General features: G+C 49.0%; 1 protein-coding gene and 1 non-coding gene across 2 annotated transcripts in view; both read right to left on the bottom strand.

The window, feature by feature from the left end:
* CNTFR (ciliary neurotrophic factor receptor) overlaps positions 1-15,000 on the bottom strand; it is a 761,181-nt gene that overhangs the window by 466,097 nt on the left and 280,084 nt on the right. The window lies entirely within an intron of this gene.
* On the bottom strand, positions 5,246-5,317 carry TRNAT-GGU (transfer RNA threonine (anticodon GGU)). The gene has a single exon. It is a non-coding gene; the product is annotated as a tRNA-Thr (tRNA).

Raw genomic sequence — 15,000 nt, 5'->3', positions numbered from 1 at the left:
ACTGATGGACCTCTGCTCCAGATGTTTATCCAATCCCCTCTTGAAGCTTGCTATGCTTTCAGCCGCCACCACCTCCTGTGGCAGTGAATTCCACATGTTAATCCCTTTGGGTGAAGAAGGACTTCCTTTTATCCGTTTTAATCTGACTGCTCAGCAATTTCATCGAACGCTTGTCACACCCTTGCTCCTGGCTCCACCCCCAAAGTCTCTTGGCTCCGCTCACAAAGTCTCTTGGCTTCACCCCCAAAGCCCAAAGATATTTCTTGAATTGAACATGGCAGCCCTACCTACAGCAGGAAAAGAATCCCTCTTCATTCCCCCCCCCCCCCCCCGGCAGATGGCTGGCCAGTATTTTAAACGCAGAGAGCTTGCTCGGCTTGTTCCCAGTGGTCCCGTTTCACACCATTGAAGGCCTGCTGTGGAAAGGCAGATATACCCCCCCCCCCAAAAAAAAAGAGTGTAAGCTGTGAAGTCCAACAGAACAGCGCGAAATCTGACTCTCTTGATCGGCCTTGGCAGGGCTGACCCTGGGAAGAATGTTCTAGGAAGGTCGTCTGGCCCCTGGGTCTACGAAGGCTGCCAGCAGAAGAATCCTTCCCAGAACTTTTTGACTGGGGTTGCTCCAAACAGAGATGTGAAATTAGATGTTGCAGAACTCATTTGTCATGAGGGCCGAATTTGACATAAATGAGACCTTGTCAGGCCGGGCCGTGTGCGCCATAAAATGTAATGCCAGGTAGCAGAGATATAAACTTTATAATTGGCACAGGCAAACACAATTAAAGATTAAAAAAACAAACAAACTTAAAACACGCTTAATCGTTAGCCCTCGTCGGTCGAAAAGGTGCTTTCTTTGCAGTTCTCCCATGGGATCCAGGGAACTGGGCAGAGGAAGCTCTGGCTCTTTCCTTCCTTCCCCAGGGGACTGGGGGAGGAGCCTCAGCCAACAGAAGGAAGAGAGGCTTGGCTCAGTAGCTCTGATCAAGCGAGCCTGGCAAAGCAAGCTGTGATGCAGAAGGAAGCAAGAAAGAGGGAGAAGGAAGCAGATGACGGCCAGTTGCTCGGGGGCCTGATAGGAGTCCTCTGGGGGCCTGACTTTATTCCAAGACACTGTCATGCTGGACAACACATCCAATTACTATGTCAGATTACACAAGGAAGCCAATGAAATCCATAAACATACACACAATTTCAATAGGAAAGAAGGGACTTTAAAAATGAATAGGGCATGGCTTCCAATCCTGAAAAACGCAAGATGCCCTTTATTTATTTATTTATTTTATTATTTATTTATTGCATTTGATTTATATCCCGCCCTCTCCGCAAGCGGACTCAGGGCGGCTCACAGTATCTACACAATTAAACCAGTACAATATATAAAACCATAATTTAACATTTTCAGTTTAAAAAACATATTACAATTAAAATTATTAAAACCATTTTAAAGTGCTGAATCCCTACATTATAGCGGCATTAGAATTCCAAACAGTGATCACCGGCGTTCTGTGTGATGTCCGGTGGCAGCCATCTTCATCAAGCATCGAAGGCCTGCTTGAACAACTCGGTCTTACAGGCCCTGCGGAACGCAGACAGATCCCGCAGGGCCCGTATGGCTTCTGGAAGAGCATTCCAGAGCTCTGGTGCTGCCACCTCTGCATCTTACAACAGCACTACAGATATTATTAGAATTTCAACAGCCAATCCATATGCAAAAGAGCTTCCTCAGGAATCATAGAATCATAAAGTTGGAAGGTACCTCCAGGGTCATCTAGTCCAACCCCCTGCACGATGCAGGAAACTCGCAAATACCTCCCCCTAAATTCACAGGATCTTCATTGCTGTCAGGTAGCCATCTAGCCTCTGTTGAAAAACCTCCAAGGAAGGAGAGTCCATCACCTCCCAAGGAGGAAGCCTGTTCCACTGAGGAATCGCTCTAACGGTCAGGAAGTTCTTCCTAATGTTGACCCAGAAACTCTTTTGATTTAATTTCAACCCATTGGTTCTGCTCCTATCTTCCAGGACCGTTAGCATGTCACAGCCTGTGAAACGCCTACAAGATAATGACTCAGCCCTACCTCACCTTCTTGAGTGGATATAAATTACCTGCCTTCTATCTTCTTCTCACTTTGACTCAGAGAACTGTAGCTTTCTGTGTTAGATCTCTGAGGATACCAGTCACAGCTGCTGGTGAAACGTCAGGTTCCACAATGCCAAGACCACAGCCGTACAGCCCAGAAAATCTACAACTAATGAACTGTGGCCATGAAAGTCTTGAACAACATAGAGATGTGAAAGCCCAGAACAATAACAATGCCGAAGATGCCCCCCCCCCAGCCCGTTTCCCCCCTAAAAACAATTATTTTCCCAGGGGAAAAAATTAAAAAATTGGGGAGCACTAGGAGTGAGGGAAAACCTCTGTGAAACATTTTCTCTTTTGGAATGCACTAAATGCTTTCCACAGAAAGGTATTACTCAAATTGTGCATAAGGAAGATTTTTTTACGTTAAACAAATTTGCATACTCAATGTATTTTCAAGGATATGTTTATTATTTAAATTTTGACTAATTTTGGCAAGAATTAATTTGCTGGAATGCAGATGCGGAAGGTACACTTGAATAGCTGAGTGCTACTTTCAGTGATAGAAAGTTGGACTTGATATCCAAATATACCGCCAGTCTTCCCATAATGGCACATTTCTGCCTCTATGATACAACACTGCGTGTTTACTGCAAAAAACTGTATTTTTTTCCCTGCTTTCAACATTTATTCCCCCCCCCCCTGCCTTTCAGATGGCAAGCCCTGATTATGCACAAAGGCAGTTTGCAGCATTCTCTGACTTTAGGATTGGAAATATTTGCAATTTGGCTTGTGGGGTAAGGAAAAGTACTTTGAAATTTCGTAACTATGCCAAGGAGAACTCTTCTATATGCTAAGTTACAAGCGATTCATTTTATGCCCTTAAATCAGCAAAATAAGTTTAGGCTTGATAAGTATGGCATACGTCTTAATTCTCCCCCCACCCCCTCTTTCCCCTTGTAGTGTTTTTTTTTCCCTCCACGGTTTCAAAATTTTCAGACAAGAAGAAGAAGAATTGCACTTTATACCGCACCCTTCTCTCTGAATCAGAGACTCAGAGCGGCTCACAATCTCCTATATCTTCTCCCCCCACACACACACACAAACAACAGACACACTGTGAGGTGGGTAGGGATGAGGGCTCTCACAGCAGCTGCCCTTTCAAGGACAACCTCTGCGAGAGCTGTGGCTGATCCAAGCCCATTCCAGCAGCAGCAAGTGGAGGAGTGGGGAAGCAAACCCGGTTGTCCCAGATAAGAGTCCGCACACTTAACCACTGCACCAGACTGGCTCTCACAGAAGCTGCCCTTTCAAGGACAATGTGAGGACTATGGCTGACCAAAGGCCGTTCCAGCAGCTGCGAGTGGAGAAGTGGAGAATCAAACCTGGTTGTCCCAGATAAGAGTCTGCACACTTAACCACTACACCAAACTGGCTCTCCCAGAAGCTGCCCTTTCAAGGACAATGTGAGGGCTATGGCTGACCCAAGGCCATTCCAGCAGCTGCAAGTGGAGGAGTGGGGAATCAAACCCGGTTCTCCCGGATAAGAGTCTGCGCACTTAACCACTACACCAAACTGGCTCTCCCAGAAGCTGCCCTTTCAAGGACAATGTGAGGGCTATGGCTGACCCAAGGCCGTTCCAGCAGCTGCGAGTGGAGAAGTGGGGAATCAAACCCGGTTGTCGCAGATAAGAGTCTGCAAACTTAGCCACTGCACCAAACTGGCTCTCCCAGAAGCTGCCCTTTCAAGGACAATGTTCCAGCTATGTCCCGGATAAGAGTCTGCGCACTTAACCACTACACCAAACTGGCTCTCCCAGAAGCTGCCCTTTCAAGGACAATGTGAGGGCTCTGGCTGACCCAGGGCCGTTCCAGCAGCTGCGAGTGGAGAAGTGGAGAATCAAACCCGGTTGTCCCAGATAAGAGTCTGCACACTTAACCACTACACCAAACTGGCTCTCACAGAAGTTACAGTCTCCTCTTATGTTACAAGTTAGATAAGATGAGAGTGCTCCTTCACTAAGCTTCAGGGCCTCCCTCAGACCTTAACAAGGGAAAGTGGGGGGGGGGGAGCGTTTCGTAATGGGCATCCCTTTCGATGGGGAAGGGCTGTAGTTCAGTGGCAGACAGGGCCGGATCTAGGGGGGGCAGAGGGGGGTGCTTGCCCCGGGTGCTATCGGAGGGGGGGCACCAAATTGGGTATGGAGTCCATTGTATTCTATGGGACCATAAGATAGAACGGCCCATAGGGGGGCATCATTTTTTAATTTTGCCTCCCCCTCAAAAACATGTAGATCCAATCCTGATGGCAGAACCTCTGCTTCGCTGGGCCCAAACCGGCATTTTAAGGCGACACAAGGACGGCTCGCAGACGGATTTCAAAAATCGAGTCCAAAAGAGAAACATCTGTCTCCCTTCCCGCTCCCGTACTCGCCCCGTCCTCCGGGGTCTCTGAGGCATCTCAAAAAGCTTCAAAAGCGGTAGAAAATCCTTCCGCCGCACACTATCTGTCTTCCCCGGCACCTGAGTGCGGCAGCGTGCAACCCAGGTGGGTTGGTGGATGGCCATTAAAAACGTATGGAAAGAAAGAAACCCCCAACCGCACCAAGGGTCTGAACCCGCCAAAGCACTTCCCACGTGGGAAATGGGTGACTCACACGGGAGCGTCTGATTGGGATTCAGCCGCTCCATTTTGAACTGGGCCGATTTGAGACACCTCCCGGGCACCTGAAGCTGCCAGTCTGGACGCAGCCCTTGGCAGGCAAAGCCCCAGGTTCGACCCTCGAGCATCTCCAATTAAAAGACCAGGTTGGTAGGTGATGTGAAAGATCTCTTCTCTGCCTGAGAATCAGCACTGGGATTTCAGCTCTGGCCTCCCTCCGCTTCTGGTAAGCCCCCCCCCACCTCCTACTGTTTCCCAGGAAGCACCTGACAACCCCATGCAAAGGTCCCCCTCCCCCCCCCCTCCCCAGCTCCTTCACCAAATCTCCAGGAACCGGCTCACTCCAAAGGTGCGGATGTCTCAATGAACATATGAACATATGAAGTTGCCTTATACTGAATCAGACCCTCAGTCCATCAAAGTCAGTATTGTCTACTCAGACTGGCAGCGGCTCTCCAGGGTCTCAAGCTGAGGTTTTTCACGCCTATTTGCCTGGACCCTTTTTTTGGAGATGCCAGGGATTGAACCTGGGACCTTCTGCTTACCAAGCAGATGCTCTACCACTGAGCCACAGCCCCATTCATGGCTCTCCAGGGTCTCCAGCTGAGGTTTTTCACGCCTACTTGCCTGGACCCTTTTTAGTGGGAGATGCCGGGGATTGAACCTGGGACCTTCTGCTTACCAAGCAGATGCTCTACCACTGAGCCACAGCCCCATTCATGGCTCTCCAGGGTCTCCAGCTGAGGTTTTTCACGCCTACTTGCCTGGACCCTTTTTAGTGGGAGATGCCGGGGATTGAACCTGGGACCTTCTGCTTACCAAGCAGATGTTCTAACACTGAGCCACCGTCCCTCCCCTTTACAGATGTTAATTTGTTTCTGTATCTCATTCCAATCTGCATTCATTGGATGTTTATTCTTCTTTGCTGTTGTTGGTTCCTCAAGGTAGTGGGGCTAAAAAATTGCATCCTTCTTTGTATCCAGCTTGCTGGAGAGAAAGTGTAGATGACTGGGGAAGGCAATGGCAAACCACCCCGTCAAAAGTCTGCCGTGAAAACGTTGTGAAAGCAACGTCACCCCAGAGTTGGAAACGGACTATTGCTTGCACAGGGGACCTTTCCTTTCCTTCAACCTCACAGTTTTCTCCGAGAGCAGATTTCTGCAAAAAGCCTTCTCCGCTCTTCTCCTGAGTCACAGGTTGTAAAGCAATTCCCCCCCCACACACACACACCGTGTGTGAAACATTGAACTTGCAAACTAAATTCCACGTGTCCATCAATAGTCTCACCATGGAAGCTAACCACAAAATCCTTTCAGGGAAAGAAACAAAAATTATCTCAGGCCCCATTAATAACGGATATCGATCGCCTTAAGTGCCAGTCCAGGTGCGTGCATAAATTACATGATAAAATCAATCACGTTTTACACTTTTTTTCCCCTATTGAATTGCATTATTTAAAAAATTCCTCTGATATTATAAATACTTGGTTAAAAACACCCCTGTCGATTGATGAATGCAGTAGGTCATGCCCCCTGTTATTTTTAGAGTCTGTTACAAGAGAATGCTTACCTTCAATCAAATTACACCTAAAGTAACACGCACAACCCAAAATCCATGGATCAACCTTCAGGTTTGTGAATGTCATTAGAACTTAAAAGTTTTAGTGGTGAAATCGCTGAGAACACAGAAAGAGACATCATCTGTGAATTAGGGAGATCATGAGCAAATCAGCCAGTATCATAATGCCCCTGTATAAATCGATGGTGCGGTCTCATTTGGAATACTGTGTGCAATTCTGGTCACCGCACCTCAAAAAGATATTATAGCATTGGGAAAAGTCCAGAAAAGGGCAACTAGAATGATTAAAGGGTTGGAACACTTTCCCTATGAAGAAAGGTTAAAAAACTTGGGGCTCCTTAGCTTGGAGAAATGTCGACTGCAGGGTGACATGATAGAGGTTTACAAGGTAATACATGGGATGGAGAAGGTAGAGAAAGAAGTCCTTTTCTTTCTTTCTCACAATACAAGAACTCGTGGGCATTCGATGAAATTGCTGAGCAGACAGGTTAAAACGGATAAAAGGAAGTCCTTCTTCACCCGAAGAGTGATTAATATGTGGAATTCACTGCCACAGGAGGTGGTGGCGGCTACAAGCATAGCCAGCTTCAAGAGGGGGTTAGATAAAAATATGGAGCAGAGGCCCATCAGCGGCTATTAACACAGTGTGTGTGTGTGTGTGTGTGTGTGTGTATATATATATATATATATATATATATATATATATATATATATATATATATATATATACACACACAACAGGGCTTCTCTTATGTGACACAGAGTGTTGGACTGGATGGGCCATTGGCCTGATCCAACATGGCTTCTCTTATGTGACACAGAGTGTTGGAATGGAGGGGCCACTGGCCTGATCCAACATGGCTTCTCTTATGTGACACAGAGTGTTGGAATGGAGGGGCCACTGGCCTGATCCAACATGGCTTCTCTTATGTGACACAGAGTGTTGGACTGGAGGGGCCACTGGCCTGATCCAACAGGGCTTCTCTTATGTGACATAGAGTGTTGGACTGGATGGGTCACTGGCCTGATCCAACATGGCTTCTCTGATGTTCTTATGAGAAAGAGGGCAGGAAGGGTTGCTTCAGTGCTTAGTTCTTGTGGCCTTTTCTTAAACACCAAGGGAAATGTTGACTGCCACTTTGGGGTCAGGCTGCAATTTTTCTCCAGGCCAGTTTGCCAAGACCCCAGTAACTCAAGTTACACAAGCAGTCCACTTAATAAATGGCAGTTTATTCAGTCACTGATGATACTGGTAGCAAAACGTGTTTTGCTAAGACTGGCGGGCCAGGCAGTCGACCCCCTTATATATAATGGTTACATTTTCAAGTGAAAATGGGAAGCAAAGTGCTGGAGAATTGACCTCTCCTCAATTGTCCAGTCTCTTCTCTAAACAGGCATCCCGCTATCAATAGACTGGCCTTGGTAACTTCTCAGGCTGGCGGAAAGGAATAATAGAATCACAGAGCAGGAAGGGACTTCCAGGGTCATCTAGACCAGCCCCTTGCACAATGCAGGACACTGAGAAATACCTCCCCCTAAATTCACAGAATCCTCATTGCTGTCAGGTGGTCATCTAGCCTCTGTTTAAAAACCTCCCAGGAAGGAGAGCTCACCACCTCCTGAAGAGGAAGCCTGTTAGAATCATAGAAGAGTTGGAAGGAACCTTTGGGGTCATCTAGTCCAACCCCCTGCACAATGCAGGAAACTCACCAACACCTCCCCCCTAAATTCACAAGATCTTCATTGCTGTCAGATGGCCATCTAGAAACCTCCAAGAAAGCCCACCACCTCCCGAGGAGGAAGCCTGTTAGAATTACTGAAGAGTTGCAAGGGACCTCTAGGAACATCTAGTCCAACCCCCTGCACGATGCAGGAAACTCACAAACACTTCTCTCTAAATTTGCAGGATCCTCATTGCTGTCAGGTGGCCATCTAGCCTCTGCTTAAAAACCTCCAAGGAAGGAGAGCCCACCACCTCCCGAGGAGGAAGCCTGTTAGAATCACAGAAGAGTTGAAAGGGACTTCCAGGACCATCTAGTCTAACCCCCTGCACAATGCAGGAAACTCACAAAAACTTCCCCCTAAATTCATAGGATATTCATTGCTGTCAGATGGCCATCTAGTCTCTGTTGAAAAACCTCCAAGGAAGGAGAGCCCACTACCTCCCAAGGAGGAAGCCTCTTCCACTAAGGATCTGCTCTAACTCATAGAATCATCGAGTTGGAAGGGACCTTCAGGGTCATCTAGTCCAACCCCCTGTACAATGCAGGAAACCCACAAATACCTACCCCAAATTCACAGGATCTTCATTGCTGTCAGATGGCCATCTAGCCTCTGTTTAACAACCTCCAAGGAAGGAGAGCCCACCACCTCCGAAGGAGGAAGCCTGTTCCACTGAGGAATCGCTCTAACAGTGAGGGAGTTCTTCCTAATGTTGAGCCGGAAACTCTTTTGATTTAATTTCAACCCACTGGTTCTGGTCCTACCTTCGGGGCCACAGAAAACAATTCAACATGAAAGTTTTTACCTTGAATAAAACGTCGGTCTATAAAATAGTGGGGAAGTAGTAACGAAACATCAACTCTTTATTAGGCACAGCATTAGGAAGGCTGCACTTCTAGACTGCAGAACTGGGCCAACGGAGCCGACTATATACAGCTCAGGGTTCCCGCGCAAGCACCTGATTGGATCATCCAAACCAGAGGGGGTCTGTGATTGGTGCAGGGCAGCAGGGGTTTGGATTGTTCCCAAGTCCCCAAGCTCCGTTCTTATGGCTCCAATGAGCCAGGCAGGAAGACCCTATACAGTCTTCACTTTGGTCCCCATACGCAACACGGTCTTAAAGGTGGGGGCGGCACCTTGTTCCGCTTCAACGCAGGCTAGCCGCACTCTGAGAGTTGGTTTGGTGTAGTGGTGAAGTGTGTGGACTCTTATCTGGGAGAACCGGGTTTGATTCCCCACTCCTCCACTTGCAACTGCTGGAATGGCCTTGGGTTAGCCATAGCCCTGGCAGAGGTTGTCCTTGAAAGGGCAGATGCTGTGAAAGCCCTCTCCAGCCCCACCCACCTCATAGGGTGTCTGTTGTGGGGGAAGAAGGGAAAGGAGATTGTGAGCCGCTCTGAGACTCTTTGGAGTGGAGGGCGGGATATAAATCCAATATCTTCATCTACCTCACAGGGTGTCTGTTGTTGGGGAGGAAGGTAAAGGAGATTGTGAGCCGCTCTGAGACTCTTCGGAGTGGAGGGCGGGATATAAATCCAATATCTTCATCTACCTCACAGGGTGTCTGTTGTGGGGGAGGAAGGGAAAGGAGATTGTGAGCCGCTCTGAGACTCTTCGGAGTGGAGGGCAGGATATAAATCCAATATCTGCATCTACCTCACAGAGTGTCTGTTGTGGGGGAGGAAGGGAAAGGAGATTGTGAGCCGCTCTGAGACTCTTCGGAGTAGAGGGCAGGATATAAATCCAATACCTTCATCTACCTCACAGGGTGTCTGTTGTGGGGGAGGAAGGGAAAGGAGATTGTGAGCCGCTCTGAGACTCTTCGGAGAGGAGGGCGGGATATAAATCCAATATCTTCATCTACCTCACAGGGTGTCTGTTATGGGGGGGGGAGGTAAAGGAGATTGTGAGCCGCTCTGAGACTCTTCGGAGTGGAGGGCGAAATATAAATCCAATATCTTCATCTACCTCACAGGGTGTCTGTTGTGGGGGAGGAAGGGAAAGGAGATTGTAAGCCGCTCTGAGACTCTTCGGAGTAGAGGGCAGGATATAAATCCAATACCTTCATCTACCTCACAGGGTGTCTGTTGTGGGGGAGGAAGGGAAAGGAGATTGTGAGCCGCTCTGAGACTCTTTGGGGAAGAGGGCGGGATATAAATCCAATATCTTCATCTACCTCACAGGGTGTCTGTTGTGGGGGGGGGGGAGGTAAAGGAGATTGTGAGCCGCTCTGAGACTCTTCGGAGTGGAGGGCGGGATGTAAATCCAATATCTTCATCTACCTCACAGGGTGTCTGTTGTGGGGGAGGAAGGTAAAGGAGATTGTGAGCCGCTCTGAGACTCTTCAGAGTGAAGGGTGGGATATAAATCCAATACCTTCATCTACCTCACAGGGTGTCTGTTGTGGGGGAGGAAGGGAAAGGAGATTGTGAGCCGCTCTGAGACTCTTCGGAGAGGAGGGCGGGATATAAATCCAATATCTTCATCTACCTCACAGGGTGTCTGTTGTGGGGGGGTGGGGAAGTAAAGGAGATTGTGAGCCGCTCTGAGACTCTTCGGAGTGGAGGGCGGGATATAAATCCAATATCTTCTTCTTCTTCTTCGTCTTCTCTGCACATGCGCACGGAACCTGAGGGAAGGAACCAAGAAGGCTGAAGCGGGGATCCCTCTCTCTCTTATTTCTTGAGAACCTGTTAAGTGGCAAACGATTTGCTCGTTAAGCCACGGAAGAGCCGATCCGAAGCGCAATCTAAGCGATCCCAGAAACGTGGGATTGACAAGTGCCAAGATAAACATGACAGCAGCGAAGTTAATACTCCTTTTAAAAAATTGAAAAGGGGTAGATCTCTGCTTGAAATACTGGAGAGTCAACTCAGCAGCTGACTAAGAGGGTGATGGGCGGGGGGAGAGGGGAATCAGGCTTCCAAACACTGAACCAAACAATGAATGTGGTTTTGCAATCTGCCGCAGAAAAGATTTCTTTGCAGGGACTCAGGTCAAAGAGACATCTCCAGCACAGAGGCAGCATTCAGGTAACACTTGAAACCATTTCTTCCCCCTCTAGCTGGGAAGCACACACATCCGGCTTGTTGCTTTTCTACACTCCTTTTCGTGCAGTGATTTCACAGCTAGAAACGAACTCTGGAAACATGACAGGTAATCAGTTTCTAACTGGGACTCCTTACACAAGAAAAGGAGGGAAGGAGAGAAGGAAGGCAAATTCTTTGCAACGAGTGCAGTTTGTGGGCTTCCCAAACTCAAAGCGGTTAAAAGGGACTCGAGGCCCTTTTGCTAGCCCTCCAGAAGAACTGGTTGGCCGCTGTGTGAGACAGGACGCTGGACCAGATGGACCACTGACATCTTCTGACATCTTTATGAAAGCTCAGTCTCTGTGCCCTGTTGCTGGCCCTCCAGAGGAATTGGTCAGCCACTGCGCAAGAAGAAGAAGAAGAAGACTGCAGACACCCTTCTCTCTGAATCAAGAGTCTCAGAGTGGCTTACAATCTCCTTTATCTTCTTCCCACACAGCAGACACCCTGTGAGATGGGTGGGGCTGAGAGAACTCTCTCAGAAGATGCCATTTCAAGGACAACTCCTGTGAGAGCTATAGCTGACCCAAGGCCATTCATAAGAACGTAAGAGAAGCCATGTTGGATCAGGCCAATGGCTTATACAGTCCAACACTCTGTCACACACTGGCCAATATATATATGTGTGTGTGCGTGCGTGCGTAAACACTGTGACAAATAGCCACTGATGGTCCTCTGCTCCATATTTTTATCCAATCCCTTCTTAAAGCTGGCTATGCTTGCAGCCGCCACCACTTCCTGTGGCAGTGAATTCCATATTCTGCAAGTGGAGGAGTGGGGAATCAAACCCGGTTCTTTCAGATAAGAGTCCGCACACTTAACCACTACACCAAACTGGCTCTCTTCTGGTGGGGCTGAGAGAGCTCTCCCAGAAGCTGCCCTTTCAAGGACAACTCTGCAAGAGCTGTGGCTGACCCAAGGCCATTCCAGCAGGTGGAGGAGTGGGGAATCAAACCCGGTTCTCCCAGATAAGAGTCCGCACACTTCACCACTACACCAAACTGGCTCTCTGAACTAGATTGATTATTGGATGCTGAACTAGATTGATTGTTGTTCTGATCCAGCAAGGCTCTAAGAAAACACCTTCTGCTGAATCAGAGCCTTGGTCCCCCTCAGAGTCAGTCTTGTCTACTCAGACCGGCAGCTGCTCTCCAGGGCAGAGAAAAGGTCTTCTCTGCATCAGCTGCTGCCAGATCTTTTAACTGGAGATGGCGGGGATTGAACCAGGGGCCTTCTGCACGCAAGCCACAGCCCTCCAAGACTCCTTGTGAAGACAGTCAAAGAATCCACAGCTGCCCTTGCCACTGTCGCCATGGCCAGCCGCTCTGACTGCGCGGAGTGGGGTGGCGAATTCTGGGTTACTCTCCAAAGCAGCCCTTTACTCCTGGGGAACTGATCTCTGGAATTCCAGGCTCTACCTGGAGGAAGAGGAGGAGGAAGAAGAAAAAGATTTATATTGGGGTGGGGGTGGGGAGGGAGAGTTTGCTTCTAAAGAAGTTCTGTCTCTTTCCTTCCTTCCCCAGGGGACCAGGAGGGGGAGGAGCCTCAGACAATATAAGGAAGAGAGGTTTGGTCCAGTAGCTCTGCTGTGTGATTGAGAGCTCAGATTGCACAGGAATGATACAGAAGAAGAAGACCGCAGATTTATACCCAACCCTTCTCTCTGAATCAGGGTCTCAGAGAGGCTTACCTTTACCTTCTTCCCCCACACCCTGTGAGGTTGGTGGGGCTGAGAGAGTTCTGACAGAAGCTGCCCTTTCAAGGACAACCTCCGCCCGACCTATGGCTGACCCAAGGCCATCCCAGCAGCTGCAAGTGGAGGAGTGGGGAATCAAACCCGGTTCTCCCAGATAAGAGTCTGCACACTTAACCACTTCACCAGACTGACTCTCACAGAAGCTGCCCTTTCTAGGACCATGTGAGGTCCTAAGGCCATTCCAGCAGGTGCAAGTGGAAGAGTGGGGAATCAAACCCGGTTCTCCCAGATAAGAGAGCTCTGGCTGACTCAAGGCCATACCAGCCGCTGCAAGGGGAGGAGTGGGGAATCAAACCCGGTTCCCCCAGATAAGAGTCCGCACACTTAACCACTACACCAAACTGGCAGCCCGAACATGGAGGTAGCCCCCTCCACAACTCCCCAAGATTAGCACACACAGAGGCAAGATCCATTTTGCATTTCTTCCCTAGCTTTGGCAAATGGGAGTGCCTCCTCTCGGGTTTGTGCTTCGGAGGGACCCCAAGCCCTTCTGAAGCAGAAGGCAACATCAGAGACAAGAGCCTGTCCCTCACTCGGGATTTCCCAGGTCAGTTTTGGTGGCAAACTGGTGGTGGCCACATGCCATGGCATCTCTCTGCATTCCCCCTGCTGTTGGGCCATTAGGGGAAAGGTGTTATCGAGATTGTTGTGAACCGAACTTGTATGTTTGGCGGGTAGCTTTCGAGCGTTCGAGCTACCGTGGGAACGCTCTCTGGGATGCATTATGTGATTTGGACTCAAGTAGAGACATCACCCTGCCAACAAAAGTCCATATAATCAAAGCGACGGTATTCCCAGTAGTAATGTATGGCTGTGAGAGTTGGACCACAAGGGAGGCCGAGCACAGAAGAATAGATGCTTTTGAGCTGTGGTGCTGGAGAAGAATCTTGAGAGTCCCTTGTGAATTTAGGGGGAGGTGTTTGTGAGCTTCCTGCATTGTGCAGGGGTTGGATTAGGTGACCCTAGAGGTCCCTTCCAACTCTATGATTCTATGATTCTAAGAAGATCCAATCAGTCCTAAGGGAAATCAACCCAGATTGTTCCCTGGAAGAAGATATTGGATTTATATCCCGCCCTCCACTCTGAAGAGTCTCAGAGCGGCTCATAATCTCCTTTCCCTTCCTCCCCCACAACAGACACCCTGTGAGGCAGATGAAGATATTGGATTTATATCCCGCCCTCCACTCCGAAGAGTCTCAGAGCAGCTCATAATCTCCTTTGCCTTCCTCCCCCACAAGAGACACCCTGTGAGGTAGATGAAGATATTGGATTTATATCCCGCCCTCCACTCCGAAGAGTCTCAGAGCGGCTCACCATCTCCTTTACCTTCCTCCCCCACAACAGACACCCTGTGAGGGTGGGGCTAGAGAGGGCTCTTACAGCACTGCCCTTTCAAGGACAACCTCTGCCAGAGCTATGGCTGACCCAAGGCCATGCTAGCAGGTGCAAGTGGAGGAGTGGGGAATCGAACCAGGTTCCCCCAGATAAGAATCCGCACACTTAACCACTACACCAAACTTGCTCTGCTGGAAGGTCAGATGCTGAAGCTGAAGCTCAAATACTTTGAGAAGGGAGCACTCTCTGGAGAAGATCCTGATGCTGGGGAAGACAGAAGGCAAAAGCAGAAGGGGACGGTAAAAGATGAGATGGCTGGACAGCATTACTGATGTAACAAACACGAATTTGAGCAGACTTCAGAGGATGCTGGAAGACAGGCGGGCCTGGCGTGACTTTGTCCACGGGGTCGCAAAGAGTCGGACTCGGCTGCGCGACTGAACAACAGCAAGGGAACCAATGAGCAGTTCTGGCGTGAAGCTTGACTGTAGCGATTTTGTAGGGGGATCTAGGGGGTGGTTCTGGGACACGCTTATAAGTGGGGTCGCCGGCCCACCATTTTGTAGGGAGTGATCAATCAAGCACAATTCCTGTTTTAACCACGATGCATCAAACCCAGTATTTTACAGAGACCCTTTCATGGAAGAAGCGTCTGGCCCCTGCGGGATTCAAGGCCCCCAATCTGAGCCAGCAGGGCTGCTCTTACACATTCGTAAAAGCCGCCCCGGCAAAGGTTTTCACTTTCAAGGAAGAGAGAAGTTAGAGATTCACCAGCAAGCAA

The sequence above is a fragment of the Heteronotia binoei genome, chromosome 4 (assembly GCF_032191835.1).
Source record: "Heteronotia binoei isolate CCM8104 ecotype False Entrance Well chromosome 4, APGP_CSIRO_Hbin_v1, whole genome shotgun sequence".
Taxonomy (NCBI): Eukaryota; Metazoa; Chordata; class Lepidosauria; order Squamata; family Gekkonidae; genus Heteronotia; species Heteronotia binoei.
This window is presented reverse-complemented; position numbering and strand designations above follow the sequence as displayed.